This window comes from Pseudophryne corroboree, chromosome 10, assembly GCF_028390025.1.
Source record: "Pseudophryne corroboree isolate aPseCor3 chromosome 10, aPseCor3.hap2, whole genome shotgun sequence".
Taxonomy (NCBI): domain Eukaryota; kingdom Metazoa; phylum Chordata; class Amphibia; order Anura; family Myobatrachidae; genus Pseudophryne; species Pseudophryne corroboree.
The window spans coordinates 25,740,462-25,752,665 of record NC_086453.1 but is presented as its reverse complement, the minus strand read 5'-3'; the positions used below and the strand labels follow the sequence as shown (position 1 = coordinate 25,752,665).

The 12,204-nt window shown below is 48.4% G+C and overlaps 1 protein-coding gene across 2 annotated transcripts in view; it reads left to right on the top strand.

The window, feature by feature from the left end:
- LOC134966907 (epidermal growth factor-like protein) overlaps positions 1 to 12,204 on the top strand; it is a 162,359-nt gene that overhangs the window by 25,309 nt on the left and 124,846 nt on the right. The window lies entirely within an intron of this gene.

Genomic DNA, 12,204 nt, shown 5'->3' with positions numbered 1-12,204 from the left:
GATAGAATCAGAGGTTAAGAGTCAACAATTCTCTTCTGATTTCACCATCGCTTGTACATCATTATCTCTTGAGTCAATCATCTCTTCCTTGTCTCATACACGTCATTAGCACAATGGGGGTCATTCCGACCTGATCGCACGCTAGGATTTTGTGCTGCGATCAGGTCACAACTGCGCATGCGTATGCACCGCAATGCGCAGGCGCGTCGTACGGGTACAAAGCGGATCGTTGCTGAGCGAAGGATTTAACGAAGAATCCATTCGCACAGACAATCGCAAGAAGATTGACAGGAAGAGGGCATTTGTGGGTGTCAACTGACCGTTTTCTGGGAGTGGTTGGAAAAACGCAGGCGTGTCCAATCGTTTGCAGGGTGGGTGTCTGACGTCAATTCCGGGAACGGACAGGCTGAAGTGATCGCAGCGGCTGAGTAAGTCCAGAGCTACTCAGAAACTGCACAAAATGTTTTTGCAGAGCTCGGCTGCACAGGGTTCGCACACTTGGAAAGCGAAAATACACTCCCCCGTGGGCGGCGACTATGCGTTTACACGGCTGCTAAAAACAGCTAGCGAGCGATCAACTCGGAATGACCCCCAATGTGCTTTATGTTTGGATTTCTTTTTAAATCGGATTGAAGGTGAAATAAAACAACATTTCAAGGATTAAATGGATAAAATGGCTTCCAATTTGGTTTGGAACCCTACAATGGGATTTGGACTTTGCTGCACCTGTTACACAGGTCACAACCCTCTGAGTGGGTGTCTAATGTGACAGGCTCTATGTTAGGTGCAGATTCTCCGTCTGACTATGAACTTCTATATGAGCGTCTGTGCGTCTCTGAACGCAATCGCTATCAGCTCCATGCCGCTTTTAAGCCCCCCCCCCCCCTTGTTACCTCCAAGTCGCCGACCAGAAGCGCCCTTTACAATTCTGGATCCTTGCTGCATCTAAATGTGATCTGCGACTACATATGAAAAAAATCGGGACATAGCCACAGTGTGACTTAGACGTGGAAAAGAAGAGACTGGTAGTTTATGAGACAATGGGCTATTACAGAGGAGCACGTAATTCAAGCACAATGCTGATATTTGTGTAGTTGCACATGTATGAAAAGCATAAGTTAAAATAGTATAACATAACTAGAGATGAGCGGGTTCACTTCTCAGAGATCCGAACCCCCCCCCCCCGGACTTCACATCATGAGCCCGGATCAGAGTCAGGCTCGGGTTTTTCCACCTGACTCAGAAACCAGAACGAGGCAAAACGTCATCATCTTGCTGTCGGATTCTCGCGGGATTTGGATTCCATATAAGGAGCCGCGCATCCTCGCCATTTTCACTCCGGCATTGGAGAGTGTAGAGAGAAGACGTGTCTCCGTCCTCAGTGTCCTCAGTGATAGTGTCTTGTGCTGCATGAGTCCAGTCACAGTGGTTGTGTCCTCTGCTGCCATATGTCCAGTGCTGCTGTATAAGTCCAGTCCAGTGGTGGTGTCCTCTGCTGCATCATGTCCAGTGCTGCTGTATAAGTCCAGTGCAGTGGTGGTGTCTTGTGCTGCATCAGTCCAGTCACAGTGGTGGTGTCCTCTGCTGCATTATGTCCAGTGCTGCTGTATAAGTCCAGTGCAGTGGTGCTGTGTTGTGCTGCATCAGTACAGTGGTGGTGTCTTGTGCTGCATCAGTCCAGTCACAGTGGTGGTGTCCTCTGCTGCATTATGTCCAGTGCTGCTGTATAAGTCCAGTCCAGTGGTGCTGTGTTGTGCTGCATCAGTTCAGTGGTGGTGTCTTGTGCTGCATCAGACCAGTCACAGTGGTGGTGTCCTCTGCTGCATTATGTCCAGTGCTGCTGTATAAGTCCAGTGCAGTGGTGCTGTGTTGTGCTGCATCAGTACAGTGGTGGTGTCTTGTGCTGCATCAGACCAGTCACAGTGGTGGTGTCCTCTGCTGCCATATGTCCAGTGCTGCTGTATAAGTCCAGTGCAGTGGTGCTGTGTTGTGCTGCATCAGTACAGTGGTGGTGTCTTGTGCTGCATCAGACCAGTCACAGTGGTGGTGTCCTCTGCTGCCATATGTCCAGTGCTGCTGTATAAGTCCAGTGCAGTGGTGCTGTGTTGTGCTGCATCAGTACAGTGGTGGTGTCTTGTGCTGCATCAGACTAGTCACAGTGGTGGTGTCCTCTGCTGCCATATGTCCAGTGCTGCTGTATAAGTCCAGTCCAGTGGTGCTGTGTTGTGCTGCATCAGTCCAGTGGTGGTGTCTTGTGCTGCATCAGACCAGTCACAGTGGTGGTGTCCTCTGCTGCCATATGTCCAGTGCTGCTGTATAAGACTACACTGATCATACAGAATGAGAGAAGTGATACTGTGCAGCTGTCACATATAGATAGTAGGAACATGTATCTGCAGTATAATTACACTGATCATGCAGAATAAAATAAGTGATACTGTGCAGTGTCACATACATATAGGAACGTATATTTGTTTGCAGTATAATTGCATTGATCATAGAGAATGAGAGAAGTGATACTGTGCAGGTGTCACATACAGAAAGTAGGAATGTGTATCTGCAGTATAATTACACTGATCATACAGAATGAGAGAAGTGATACTGTGCAGCTGTCACATACAGAAAGTAGGAATGTGTATCTGCAGTATAATTACACTGATCATACAGAATGAGAGAAGTGATACTGTGCAGCTGTCACATACAGAAAGTAGGAATGTGTATCTGCAGTATAATTACACTGATCATACAGAATGAGAGAAGTGATACTGTGCAGCTGTCACATATAGATAGTAGTAACATGTATTTGCAGTATAATTTCACTGATCATACAGAATGAGAGAAGTGATACTGTGCAGCTGTCACATATAGATAGTAGTAACATGTATTTGCAGTATAATTTCACTGATCATAGAGAATGAGAGAAGTGATACTGTGCAGGTGTCACATACAGATAGTTGGAACATGTATCTGTAGTATAATTACACTGATCATACAGAATGAGAGAAGTGATACTGTGCAGGTGTCACAGATAGTTGGAACATGTATCTGCAGTATAATTACACTGATCATACATAATGAGAGAAGTGATACTGTGCAGCTGTCACATATAGATAGTAGGAATGTGTATCTGCAGTATTATTACATTGATCATACAGAATGAGAGAAGTGATACTGTGCAGGTGTCACATACAGATAGTAGGAACATGTATCTGCAGTATAATTACACTGATCATACAGAATGAGAGAAGTTATAATGTGCAGGTGTCACATACAGATAGTTGGAACATGTATCTGTAGTATAATTACACTGATCATACAGAATGAGAGAAGTGATACTGTGCAGCTGTCACATATAGATAGTTGGAACATGTATCTGCAGTATAATTACACTGATCATACAGAATGAGAGAAGTGATACTGTGTATTTGCAGTACCACATTGCACCTCTTTTTATTCTTTGCATGATGTGCTGTTTGGGGACTAGATTTTTTTTTTAAGTGCCATCCTGTCTGCCATTGCAGTGCCACTCCTAGATGGGCCAGGTGATTGTGCCGCACACTAGTGTTGCTTAGCTTAGTCATCCAGCTACCTCGGTGCACCTCTTTTTCTTCTTTGCATCATGTGCTCTTTGGGGCCTACTTTTTAAATCTGCCATCCTGTCTGACACTGCAGTGCCACTCCTAGATGGGCCAGGTGTTTGTGCCGCACACTTGTGTCACTTAGCTTAGTCATACAGAAACCTTGGTGCAACCTTTTGGCCTAAAAATAATATTGTGAGGTGTGAGGTGTTCAGAATAGACTGGAAATGAGTGGAAATTAATGTTATTGAGGTTAATATTACTATGTGATCAAAATTACCCCCAAATTCTGTTGTTATGTTTTTTTTCCAAAAATCATCCAGATCCAAAACCAAAACACAAAAGTGGAATTAGAACCAAAACCAAACACGAAAAGTGCCCGCCGCACATCTCTAAACATAACCATCACTGCCCTATTAGAGACTCGGTCCTGTTATTATACCGTGATGATCTTTTATATACAGTCACACCATCCGATGATTCCAATCGCTTTGTCTGGGCCACTGCGCATACATCAGCCAGTGCAGTCATTCCGAGAGCAAATGCAACATCATGGCCAAATCTCTAGTGATCATGATTTACCAAGATTTCAAAATATACACCCAATGGCCTGTTTTATGAGAGGGTAAAACCTGCGGCACCATCATCTCATGGAGAGTAATAAAGTAGAGAGATGAAGTACCAGCCAACCAGGGGGGTCATTCCGAGTTGTTCGCTTGTTATTTTTTTCTCGCAACGGAGCGATTAGTCGCTAATGCGCATGCGCAATGTCCGCAATGCGACTGCGCCAAGTAAATTTGCTATGCAGTTAGGTATTTTACTCACGGTTTTTTCTTCGTTCTGGTGATCGTAATGTGATTGACAGGAAGTGGGTGTTTCTGGGCGGAAACTGGCCGTTTTATGGGTGTGTGCGAAAAAACGCTACCGTTTCTGGGAAAAACGCGGGAGTGGCTGGAGAAACGGGGGAGTGTCTGGGCGAACGCTGGGTGTGTTTATGACGTCAAACCAGGAACGAAACTGACTGAACTGATCGCAGATGCCGAGTAAGTCTGGAGCTACTCAGAAACTGCACAGAGAAGTCTTTTCGCAATTCTGCTAATCTTTCGTTCGCAATTTTAAGAAGCTAAGATTCACTCCCAGTAGGCGGCGGCTTAGCGTGTGTAAAGCTGCTAAAAGCAGCTAGCGAGCGAACAACTCGGAATGAGGGCCATGGTCCTAACTGCCATGTTACGGGCTGTGTTTAAACAATAACAGGAGCTGATTGGTTGATAGCTTATCTCTCTCCACTTTATCACTCTCCAAGGCTTAGTAAATATGCTCATAAATGTCAAAAATCAACCTGCGTGCTATAAATGTCCCTCATATGTCACATGTAGTTATTTATAAATGGGTATCTCTTTCTATCATCCCCATCTGGAGAAAACTTCTGACATCAGGTGTTACACTGCATCTCCAATTTTGTGGTATAGTATACAGTATGTCATTATGTGCCCATGTGGACTTTACTATGTAGGAAGGACTTAATGCATGATTAAAGAACACATAGCGCTACACCATACTGTTATATGGGCAAGGCTGGCAAGTAGCGGTGAAGACCAACCAGTTGCCAGTCACTTTAAAAACATTGGGCATTGTGAGGAAATGAGAGGACTGTGACAATTAATATGGTTATGCCTCATTTCCCACGTCATATATGTACTTTATATCCCCATATCCCTATGCATTCAGTTTATTCCTGCTCACTCTATTACTGTGTCCCTGCTCCCCCCATACTGTGTCCCTGCTCCCCCCATACTGTGTCCCTACTCCCCCCATACTGTGATCCTGCACGCCCCATACTGTGTCCTTGCTCCCCCCCCATACTGTGTCCCTGCTCACTTCAATACTGTGTCCTACTCCCCCCATACTGTGTCCCTGCTCCCCCAATACTGTGTCCCTGCTCCCTAAATACTGTGTCTCTGCTCCCCTCCATACTGTGTCCCTGCTCCAACCATACCGTGTCCCTTCTCCCCCATACTGTGTCCCTGCTCCCCTCCATACTGTGTCCCTGCTCCAACCATACTGTGTCCCTGCTCCACCCATACCGTGTCCCTTCTCCCCCATACTGTGTCCCTGCTCCCCTCCATACTGTGTCCCTGCTCCAACCATACTGTGTCCCTGCTCCACCCATACTGTGTCCCTGCACCCCCATACTCTGTCCCTGCTCCCTCCATATTGTGTCCATGCTCCCCTAATACTGTGTCTATGATCCCCTAATACTGTGTCCCTGTTCCTCCCCATACTGTGTCCCTGCTCCCCCCATACTGTGTCCATGCTTACCCCCATACTGTGTCCCTGCTCCCCCATACTCTGTCCCTGCTCCCCCCATATTGTGTCCATGCTCAACTAATACTGTGTCCCTGTTCCCTCCCATACTGTGTCCCTGCTCCCCAATACTGTGTCCCTGCTCCCCTATATACTGTGTCCCTGCTCCCCCCATACTGTGTCTGCTCACCCTCATACTGTGTCCCTGCTCACTCTATACTGTGTCCCAGCTCCCCCCGTACTGTGTCCCTGCTCACTCCATACTGTGTCCCTGCTCCCCCCCATACTGTAACCCTGCTCACCCCATACTGTGTCCCTACTTCCCCCATACTGAGTCCTGTTCCCCCCATACTGTGTCTCTGCTGCCCCCATACTGTGTCCCTGCTCCCCATACTGTGTCCCTTCTCCCCCTATACTGTGTCCCTTCTCCCCCCCATACTGTGTCCCTGCTCCCCCTCATACTGTGTCCCTTCTCCCCCCCATACTGTGTCCCTGCTCCCCCTCATACTGTGTCCCTTCTCCCTCCCATACTGTGTCCCTGCTCCCCCTCATACTGTGTCCCTTCTCACCCCCATACTGTGTCTCTGCACACCCCCATACTGTGTCCCTGCTCCCCCCATACTCTGTCCCTGCTCCCCCCATATTGTGTCCATGCTCACCTAATACTATGTCCCTGTTCCCTCCCATACTGTGTCCCTGCTCCCCTATATACTGTGTCCCTGCTCCCCCCATACTATGTCCCTGCTTCGCCCATACTGTGTCCCTGCTCCCCTCCATACTGTGTCCCTGCTCCCCCCGTACTGTGTCCCTGCTCACTCCATACTGTGTCCCTGCTCCCCCCCATACTGTAACCCTGCTCACCCCATACTGTGTCCCTACTTCCCCCATACTGTGTCTCTGCTGCCCCCCTACTGTGTCCCTGCTCCCCATACTGTGTCCCTTCTCACCCCCATACTGTGTCCCTTCTCCCCCTATACTGTGTCCCTTCTCCCCCCCCATACTGTGTCCCTGCTTTCCCTCATACTGTGTCCCTTTTCCCCCCATACTGTGTCCCTGCTCCCCCTCATACTGTGTCCCTTCTCCCCCCATACTGTGTCCCTGCTCCCCCTCATACTGTGTCCCTTCTCCCCCCCATACTGTGTCTCTGCACACCCCCATACTGTGTCCCTACTTCCCCCATACCTAGTCCTGTTCCCCCTATATTATGTCTCTGATCCCCCCTTATACTGAGTCCCTGCTCACCCCAGACTGTGTCCCTTCTCCCCCATACTGTGTCCCTGCCCCCCTTATACTGTGTCCTTGCTCACCCATACTGTGTCCCTGCTCCCCCATACTATGTCCATGCTCCCCCCATACTGTGTCCCTGCTCCCTCCACTGTGTCCCTGCTCACCCCCAAACTGTGTACCTGCTCCCCCATACTGTGTCCATGCTCCCCCCCATACTGTGTCCCTTCTCACCCCCATACTGTGTCCCTGCTTCCCCCATACTGTGTCCCCGCTCAGCCTTGTATGTGCTACCACTCCCCCATACTGTGTCCCTGCTCCCCCCATGCTATGTCCATGCTCCCCCTATACTGTGTCCCTTCTCCCTCTATACTGTGTCCCTGCTCCTCCCTGTCCTGCTGCCCCCCATACTGTGTACCGGCTCCCCCCATACTGTGTACCGGCTCCCCCCTATACTGTGTCCCTGCACCCCCATGCTATGTCCATGCTCCCCCTATACTGTGTCCCTTCTCCCTCTGTACTGTGTCCCTGCTCCTCCCTGTACCTGCTGCCCCCCATACTGTGTACCGGCTCCCCCCATACTGTGTACCGGCTCCCCCCTATACTGTGTCCCTGCTCCCCCCATGCTATGTCCATGCTCCCCCTATACTGTGTCCCTTCTCCCTCTGTACTGTGTCCCTGCTCCTCCCTGTACCTGCTGCCCCCCATACTGTGTACCGGCTCCCCCCATACTGTGTACCGGCTCCCCCCTATACTGTGTCCCTGCACCCCCATGCTTTTTCCCTGCTCCCCGCATATTGTGTCCCTGCTCCCCCCATACTGTGTCCGTGCTCAGCCCCAAATTGTGTTACTGCTCCCGTATACTGTGTCCATGCTCCCCTATACTGTGTCCCTGCTCCCCCATACTGTGTCCCTGCTCCCCCATACTGTGTCCCTGTCCCCCCATACTGTATCCCTGCTCACCCCCATACTGTGTCCCTGCTCACCAACATACTGTGTCCCTGCTCACCACCATACTCTGTTACCACTGCCCCATACTGTGTCCCTGCTCACCCCTTACTATGTCGCTGCTCACCCCCATACTGTGTCCTTGCTCACCCCCATACTGTGTCCCTGCTCACCCCATACTGTGTCCCTGTTCAGCCCATACTATGTCCCTGCTCCCCCCATACTGTGTCCCTTCTCCCCCCATACTGTGTCCCTGCTGCCCCCCATACTGTGTCCCTGCTCCCCCCATACTGTGTCCCTGCTCCCTCCATACTGTGTCCCTGCTCCCTCCATACTGTGTCCCTGCTCCCTCCATACTGTGTTATGTTATCTGTTAAACTCTAGGTAAAGTATTCATGTTAGCTATAGTATTCTATTGTTTACTTACAGCACAGTGGACAATCATAGGTTGAGTGATATAAGGTACCATTGTCCTTTTGTTTATCCCTATTGTACAACCGTAAACTGGCCAGACAGAGTGGCTCTCCGGCTGATGTAATCACCTTGATTAGAATAAGAGATGTGCGGTGAACACTTTTCGGGTTTTGGTTTTGGATGTGGATGATTTTGGAAAAAAACATAAAAACAGCTAAAATCACAGAATTTGGGGGTAATTTTGCTCCAACTGTATTATTAACCTCAATAACATTCTTTTCCACTCATTTCCAGTCTATTCTGAACACCTCACACCTCACAATATTGTTTTTAGGCCAAACGGTTGCATAGAGGTGGCTGTGTGACTAAGCTAAGCGACACAAGTGTGCGGCACAAACACCTGGCCCATCTAGGAGTGGCAGTGCAGTGTCAGACAGGATGGCAGATATAAAAACTAGGCCCCAAAGAGCACATGATGCAAAGAAAAAAATAAGAAGTTCACGATGGAATTGTCCTTGGGCCCTTCCACCCACCCTTATGTTGTATAAACAGGACATGCACACTTTAACAAATCAATAATTTCAGCGACAGGGTCTGCCACACAACTGTGACTGAAATGATTGGTTTGTTTGGGCCCCCACAAAATAAGAAGCAATTAATCCCCCCACCAAAAAAGTAGCAATTAATCTCTCCTTGCACAAACTGGCTCTACAGAGGCAAGATGTCATCTTCATCCTCCGATTTCTCACCCCTTTCACTGTGTACATCCTCATCCTCACAGAGTATTAATTCGTCCCCACTGGAATCCACCATCACAGGTCCCTGTGTACATTCTGGAGGCAATTGCTGGTAAAGGTCTTCCTGGATGAATCTATAATTCATTTTGATGAACATCATCTTCTCCACATTTTGTGGAAGTAACCTCCTACGTTGATCGCTGACAAGGTTACCGGCTGGACTAAACACTCTTTCGGAGTACACACTAGAGGGGGGGGGGGGGCATCTTAGGCAAAATAAAGCCAGTTTGTGCAAGGGCCTCCAAATTGCCTCTTTTTCCTGCCAGTATACGTACGGACTATCTGACGTGCCTACTTGAATGCTGACACTCATATAATCCTCCACTATTTTTTCAATGGTGACAGAATCATATGCAGTGACAGTAGAAATGTCAGTAATCGTTGGCAGGTCCTTCAGTCCGTACCAGATGTCAGCACTTGCTCCTGACTGCCATGCATCACTGCCAGTGGGTGCGCTAGGAAATGTTATCAATTTCAGTTGCGGGAGAAAATTAAGGTGGAGCTGTTGATGGGTCACAATCCGCTTGAGTTGACAATTTTCTCACCAGCAGGTCTTTACACCTCTGCAGACTTTTGTCTGCTGGAAAGAGAGATACAACGTAGGCTTTAAACCTAGGATCGAGCACTGTGGCCAAAATATAGTGCTCTGATTTCAACAGATTGACCACCCTTGAATCCTGGCAAAGCGAATGAAGGGCTCCATCCACAAGTCCCACAGACTTAGCGGAATCGCTCCGTCTTAGCTCCTCCTTCAATTTCTCCAGCTGCTTCTGCAAAACCCTGATGAGGGGAATGACCTGACTCAAACTGGCAGTGTTTGAACTGAATTCACATGTGGCAAGTTCGAAGGGTTGCAGAACCTTGCAAAACATGGAAATCATTCTCCACTGCGCTTGAGTCAGGTGCATTCCCCCTCCTTTGCCTATATCATAGGTGGATGTATAGGCTTGAATGACCTTTTGCTGCTCCTCCATCCTCTGAAGCATATAGAGTGTTGAATTCCACCTCGTTGCCACCTCTTTCTGGCAGGGCAGGTTCAGGAGTGTTTTCTGGCATGCAGTGGCTGAATGCCAAAAGTGGACCGCAATTTTGCGGGCCACTGACAGCATCTCCTGCACGCCACTGTAATCCATTGTGCGATGATGTCCCTCAGTTTACGTAAGAGGTTGTCAGCGGTGTGTCTCTTACGGATACCGGTGATACACAGTGTAGCCTGCCTATGAACGAGCTGGCATTTGTGTGATGCTGCTACTGGTGCCGCTGCTGTTGTTGCTGCGGGAGGCAATACATCTACCCAGTGGTCTGTCACAGTCATATAGTCCTTAGTCTGCCCTGTTCCACTTGTCCACATGTCCGTGGTTAAGTGGACACTGGGTACAACCACATTTTTCAGGACACTGAGGACACTTTTCTTAATGTCCCTATACAGTCCGGGAATCGCTTTCTTAGTGAAGTGGAATCTAGATGGGATTTGGTACCGTGGACACACTACCTCCATCAATTGTCTAAATCCCACTAAACTAATGGTGGATACCAGATGCACATCTAACACCAACATAGCTGTCAAGGCCTCAGTTATCCACCCAAGGATCCTCCGGAGGAATCCCGGTTAGGAGAGGACTGCTCAGTCTTGCCAGTGACATGGCCTGCAGGACTACTGACGTTCCTGACTGAGGAGGAAGTTGACATAGAGGGAGTTGGTGGTGTGGCTTGCAGGAGCTTGGGTACAAGAGGAAGAAGGGATTTAGGTGTCAGTGGACTGCTTACACTATTAACCAAAGTTTCTGAACTTGACAATGACTTCTGATGAATGCGCTGCAGGTGAGGTATAAGGGAGGATGTTCCTAACTGGTTAACGTCCTTACCCTTGATTATTACGAATTGACAAAGGCAACACACGGCTTGACACCTGTTGTCCGGATTTGTGGAGAAATAATTCCATACCGAAGAGGTGGCTTTTTTTGGTATTTTGCCCAGGCATGATAATGGGCTTATTCCTCCCACAGATAACAACTGTCTCCCCCGGTGCCTGATTTAAACAAACCACATAACCATCAGAATCCTCCTCGTCAACTTCCTCCTCAGCGCCAGCAACACCAATATCCTCATCCTGGTGTTCTTCAACAGTGACATCTTCAATTTGACTATCAGGAACTGGACTGTGGGTGCTCCTTCCAGCACTTGCAGGGGCGTGCAAATGGTGGAAGGAGCAACCTCTTCCCGTCCAGTGTTGGGAAGGTCAGGAATCGCAACCGCCAGTGCCGACACACCTGGACTTTCCTTGGGGATTTGTGATACCATCTTAGAACGCACAGTTCTTTGCTGTGCTTTTGTCAGCTTAACTCTTTTCATTTTTCTAGTGGGAGGATGAGGCGTCCATCATCATGTGAAGCTGAACCAATAGTCATGAACGCAGGCCAGGGCCTCAGCCGTTCCTTGCCACTCCATGTCGTAAATGGTATATTGGCAAGTTTATGTTTCTCCTCAGACGATTTAAATTGATTTTTGTGTCATTTACTGAACTTTGTTTTTGGATTTTATATTCCCTCTACTATGACATTGGGCATCAGCCTTGGCAGACGACGTTGATGGCATTTCATCGTCTATGTCATGACTAGTGGCAGCAGCTTCAGCACTAGGAGGAAGTGGTTCTTGATCTTTCCCTATTTTATCCTCCAAATTTTTGTTCTCCATTATTTTTCTGGCACAGGAGAGCGTACCCCTACACCACACAGGGCAAACCCTGTAAAAATTATTTGGATTAAATTTTAATAACCCCTTTATTTGGAGTAAAAAATATACAGCACAGGACTGCACCACTGGACTTATACGGCAGTACCCCCGGACTTATACGGCAGTACCGCTGGACTTATACGGCAGTACCGCAGGATTTATACGGCAGTACCCCTGGACTGGACTTATACATCAGCATCACGGGA